The sequence below is a fragment of the Conger conger genome, chromosome 14 (genome assembly GCF_963514075.1).
Source record: "Conger conger chromosome 14, fConCon1.1, whole genome shotgun sequence".
Classification (NCBI taxonomy): Eukaryota; Metazoa; Chordata; class Actinopteri; order Anguilliformes; family Congridae; genus Conger; species Conger conger.
Genome location: NC_083773.1, coordinates 34,667,848 through 34,673,847, shown reverse-complemented (window position 1 = coordinate 34,673,847; position 6,000 = coordinate 34,667,848).

The following is a 6,000-nucleotide window of genomic DNA, read 5'->3' as shown; positions in this document are numbered from 1 at the left end:
TAAAAAAGGGTGGCAAATTGAAGAACCACAAAAAATTCCTCCAGTGTTGTGCTTTACTTCTGAGTACATGTACGCAGTACCCAAATTTCTCTTGAATTCTACATGCCAGATATTTGTAGATGGGCACCATTACCCTATCAGTTCATTTCCAACTGCCGTATTGCACGTATCAGTTAGGTACTGGGAACCATCCCACCTAGTGTCAGCAGCATAGAGCACTACTGGCCGTAGATTCCCTTAGGCCAAGTCTTAGCGCCAGCTCCTGAGAACACATCGTTTGGCATACGGCTTCAAAGATCACCTTCTCAAACTGCCCAATCGAGTTTTACCAGACTCTATCTGCAACAAGGAAAGAAAAGAAGTTACGAACAACAGTTCTCACTTTTACTGCTAAAAACGGCACACAATGGGAGTGCTTGAAGATGTAGTCAGCAACAAAGCATTTGCAAGAAAACAATCAAGCAGATAGTAAAGTGTATATTACGTAAGGTCTGCCGGCTGTTACACATCAGCATGGCATTTTCCAAACCTATTCTGTTCTGCTCTCTGTCTCAAGCTACTATATAATCTTTTTTTTCTCTTGGAGTGCTGGGAACCTAGTCTCTGTTACAACCAAATGGCTTGGCTTTATTTCATTGACTTCAGAGTTCCTTAATATACAATAATTCCTTAGCCAAGCCTGCAAAAGTAAATGTAACATTACCAGACATAGCCAGGATTTAAGCAACTCGCTTCTTTGAGGCTATTCCTCGTGAATATCCAGGTTTTATAAAAATTTGTACCAGATCTTGAGGCTGAAAGTTAATAATGAAATGCACACATTTTCAGTTTGTAAATAGGCAAGCACAGTGAAGCTGACAGGCATAATAATGCATGCAAATCTTGTTAAAAAAAATATATATATACTATTTCTCAACATGCAGGAAAGTGTTGCGGCAAACGGCCCACACTTAACACATTAAAACAGAACCCAATTCCCATCAACGTTTACTATATCCATACATTTGTAATTCAAACAATTGTGTGTTGATTTAGATTGGGTTAAGAGGAACACTTCTTTATCTGGAGACGGGATGCCTCAGTCACCAGCTGTGACGCCCTGGAGCGCGTGATGTGCAGACGTTTCCAATGGGACGACTGGCGTCCGCGAGCGGTAACACGCACTGCATTATCGCTTAAATCCCATCCGTGCTGCCGTCGATGCAAAGGAAGGCCCTGCAGGAAGGGCAGGTCCTGACAAGGTGGTGGATGCGGTCATGTGACCCTCTGCACACTAGCCCTGGCAAGCACGGGCGTGGTCATTCCACTAGAAACGGCCCCAACAACGCAAACGACCGAAATAATTTTCCTCTGCATTTAAAAAACGATGGCTTATTAGTTCGGATAAAACGCGCAATTTAACCGTCACGTCGTCCTGTGTAGTTGAAGTGACTCCTACCTCGTCATCCTTCCATGATGCGAATGTCTTTGCTGCGGTAAATTAGACTAAACGGGTTTTTCCACCGCTGCTTGAAGGTGTGTGTATTTAATGAGTGCCAGTGGTAGTTGTTTTGTATAATGCAAGTCTTTGTGTATTGAAAGGTAACATGAAAATGGTGTGCGAGCAGTTCTGGATCAGCGCATGTCTGGATTCGTCCTCCTGCACTGAGATGAAAAGGCCTGTCCTGGCTGCTTGTCATTCCTCTCAGTAGGCTATTATGGTGGAAGCTGCATTGTTTTCTTCTGAAAAAACAAAAAACAAACAAAAAACGTTGACACCATTAAAGCTCATGGTACCCTGTGCCTAATAACAAGGTCTGTGCCTAAATGTTTTTAAACTAAGGTCAAGTTTACAATAAGTACAAAATACTTAGAAATAGAAAGACATAAGTATTCCTATGGTTCGCTCCCTTAATAAAGAAAAAAAAAAGAAAGAAAGAAGAGGAAGAAGAACAAGCCATATGATACGTTTTGTACATAAATAGGCTTCTACCTATTCCCATGTGTCTACCTATTCTACATGATTGTCAAGATTCCATGATGAACACCTGTTTTGGGAGGATCACTGGTCAGTTCATGAATAGGTAAGACAGAAAAATGTAGACTCGTTGGTTCTCAGCAAATCAGGGATAAAGTAATTTCAGAGAATATATGCAATATATATTATATATGCATTTATTACAAAAACCCGCCCTGAAGCACGAGGGTGATCCAGCTGAACGGGTGCATGGTCAGATGAGAATAGAGCTGTGTGGCCAAAATGCTGCACTGCACATGCCCACACTTAACACCATCCCCAGAGCGAAGCACGATGATGACAACATCACGCTGCGCTCTAGGGAATGCCTCTCTTTCACAGTGACTGGGCAACTCGTCAGAGCTGACAGGAGAGGCAGCACTAAGTACAGCCAAAAACTGGCATGAAACCTCTGTTTCAGTCCACCAAAGACCAGAAGCTGGGGTGGAAGTTTACCATCGAGCAGGACAACTATCCAACGCACATCCAATGGCTTCTTTGACTGTCATTTTCACAACATTTGCACCATTCACAGACCTGTCACAAACTCCACAGAGTCCAAAGGCAATCAAAAGCCAAGAATCAAGACTAGATACTACTTATACCTGCACCAAGGAAGCAACTGAATACACCTGACTAATCCAAAACAGCTGAGAATGTTGGCCCAGAAATGGGGAAATAAAAAAGGAATGCATTTCCTACACAGATCTGGATAAACTCTTAACGCTTTAAAAAACTAAAAAATTGTGGCAGATTGAACCCAGTGGACACAGCCAAGCTTGAAAACAGATTAATAGAGTCCCCTTCAAGTATCGGAACAGCAAGGCCAATTTCAGCTTTTATTTCTTGGTATTTAGACCTAGATGTGTTAAGCTACTTAGAACATAGCACCTTTCGTATCAGACCACACAATTTTTAGGTGAGCAAAAATATTGGAACAGAGAGTATTTAAGTAAATTACACTTAATATTAGGTCGCATAACCTTTGCTTGCAATGACTGCATCAAGCCTGTGACCCATTGACATCACCAAACTCTTGCATTCTTCTTTTGTGGTGCTTTTCCAGGCTTTTATTACAGCCTCTTTCAGTTGTTGTTTTCTGGCATTTTTTCCATCAATTGCTTCTTCAGGAGGTGAAATGCATGGCCAATTGGGTAAAGGTCTGGTGATTGACTTGGCCAGTCTAAAACCTTTTTCTCCCTAATGAAGTCCTTTGTGGTGTTGGCAGTGGGTTTTGGGTCATTGTCTTGCTGCATGATGAAGTTCCTCCCAATGAGTTTGAAAACATTTCTCCATAAGTTGGCAGACAGAATGTTTTTGTAGACTTCCGAATACATCCTGCTGCTACCATTATGAGTTACATCATCAATAAAGATTAGTGAGCCCACTACAGAAGCTAATTGTAATCTTGCCTTCCGATTCTTACTACTGATGAGTGGTTTGCATCTTCAGATATAGCCTCTATATTGCTGCTCTCTAAGACTTCTTTGAGCGGTTGATTGAGATGCCTTCCCCCTGCCCTGCGGAGATTGTTTGTGATGTCACTGACTGCCCTGCGGAAATTGTTTGTGATGTCACTGACTGCCCTGCGGAGATTGTTTGTGATGTCACTGACTGCCCTGCGGAGATTGTTTGTGATGTCACTGACTGCCCTGTGGAGATTGTTTGTGATGTCACTGACTGCCCTGTAGAGATTGTTTGTGATGTCACTGACTGCCCTGACTGACTGCACTGTGGAGATTGTTTGTGATGTCACTGACTGCCCTGTGGAGATTGTTTGTGATTATCTAAACCTGCTTATCCTGAATAGGGTCGCAGTGGGGCTGGAGCCTATCCCAGCATACATTGGGCAAAAGGCAGGAATACACCCTGGACAGGTCGCCAGTCCATCATAGGGCACTCACACCATTCACTCACACACTCACACCCACGGGCAATTTAGATTCTCCAATCAGCCTAACCTGCATGTCTTTGGACTGTGGGAGGAACCCGGAGTACCCGGATGAAACCTACGCGACACAGGGAGAACATGCAAACTCCACACAGAGAGGCCCTGGCTGACTGGGATTCGAACCCAGGACCTCCTTGCTGTGAGGCAGCAGTGCTACCCACTGCACCATATGTGCCACCCACAAATGCAGTCTTCACAGACAAAACCCAAGGCTAAAACCAAGAGTAGACATTCAGAACTATTTATTGTTGAACAAATCAATCTAACGGGACACATCTGGGCATCAAAAAACACTTGTCAGTCACACATTCCAATACTTTTGTCATGTAAAAATTGGGTGGTCTGATACAAAAGGTGATATGTTCTAAGTTGTTTAAAAAATCTAGATAAAATACCAGGAAATAAAAGCTGAAATTCAGATCGGTCATCTCATGTACATCTTTTGACCTCAAACTCAATTGTCTTCAGTGTATAGCAAAACCTTGCTGTTCCAATACTTTTGGCGGGGACTGTGTGTTCCATTGCTGATTTGAAATGCATTGAAAGCCTGGGCTGACACATATAATTACTGTATTAGCATACAGGGAATGTGCATTCATGTCGTAAATGAAAAGTCAGGGTGAGCCAAAAATGTACCCAGTAAATCTGTAACAGTGCCTGTGTTAAGCTGCATACAGTCAATGCACCATCAAATACAAACATACCAAAGGTTGCCAAACACCTACTGCATTTTTGTGTTTTGTTAATTATGTACTTGAGTAATAGGCCTACTGTAGAGGTTTGGAATTATATTTGACATTAAGTAGGTGACAACTGGTGGTTAGTCACACACTGTTTTATGCATATAATCAATACCTATATCCACTCAGTGAGCACTTTATTAGGCCTTTAATGGACTTATTTTTTCGACATCCTGCTGTGGTATATCCACTTAGAGGTTTGACGTGTTGTGTGTTCTTCTGCATACCACTGTTGTAATGCGCGGTTATTTGCATTACTGTCACCTTCCTGTCAGCTTCGACCAGTCTGGCCATCCTCCTCTGACCTGATTAACAACCCGTTTCTGCACCTCAATGGCCATTTTTTGTTTTTCGCACGATTCCCCGCAAACTCTAGACACTGTTGGGCATGAAAATCCAAAGATTAGCAGTTTCTGAGATACTCAAATCACCCAGTCTGGCACCAACAATCAGTCCACAGTCAAAGTCACTCAGATCACATTACTTCCCCATTGTGACATTTGGTCTGAAAAACAGCTGAATCTCTTGACCATGTCTGCATGCTTTCATGCCTTTAGTTGCTGCCACATGATTGGCCGGTAAAATATTGGCATTAACAAGCTGGTGTACAGGTCTACCTAATAAAGTTGTCACTGAGTGTATTTCTGTGCAGTAACAACTTTAACTTGCCATTGCCAGAAAGTAGACGGGTGAAGACTGAATTTGAACAATTTGAACATTGCTTTTCTGCTAACAATATGGACAATCAGATCCTAAATTGACTGTAAATATTTATTTTGGGGTTTAAAGTAACCTATTTAGGTTTGTATAGATCTGCTGGCCCTCTTCATGAACGAGACTTTAATTGTGATATAAAACTATTACAAATCAAGTAATAGTGTAAAAGTGTAAAAGGTTTAAACCGAAAGGCTTCATTACGTCTCCAAGTTAAAGAAACCGTCAGCGAAACAAAACAAACACAGGCGTACGCATCAGTGCCCACCCTTCCCGCTGTGAAATGCAGTGCGTTTCGCTCCACTTATTTTTCCGGGCCTTGAAACATCTCCTGCACTAGCTGTGACTACACATTTTTATCTTGCATCTATCTCTGCTTTGTTTAGCTCCATATCTTAAGTTTGCTTTTATAGGCTATTGCTTCAGTGAGGAAAACAAATAAATGGGGAATGAGCTAGAACCAGTTTTCTAGCCTACTGTCACTCTGCCAGGGTCAATCTTCTGCTCAGATATATAAAGAAAGGAAGAACTAAAGCTAAACCTAAACCGATGGGTGATAAATTGCTGATCCAGTCGAGCAGATATCACATCTTAACATC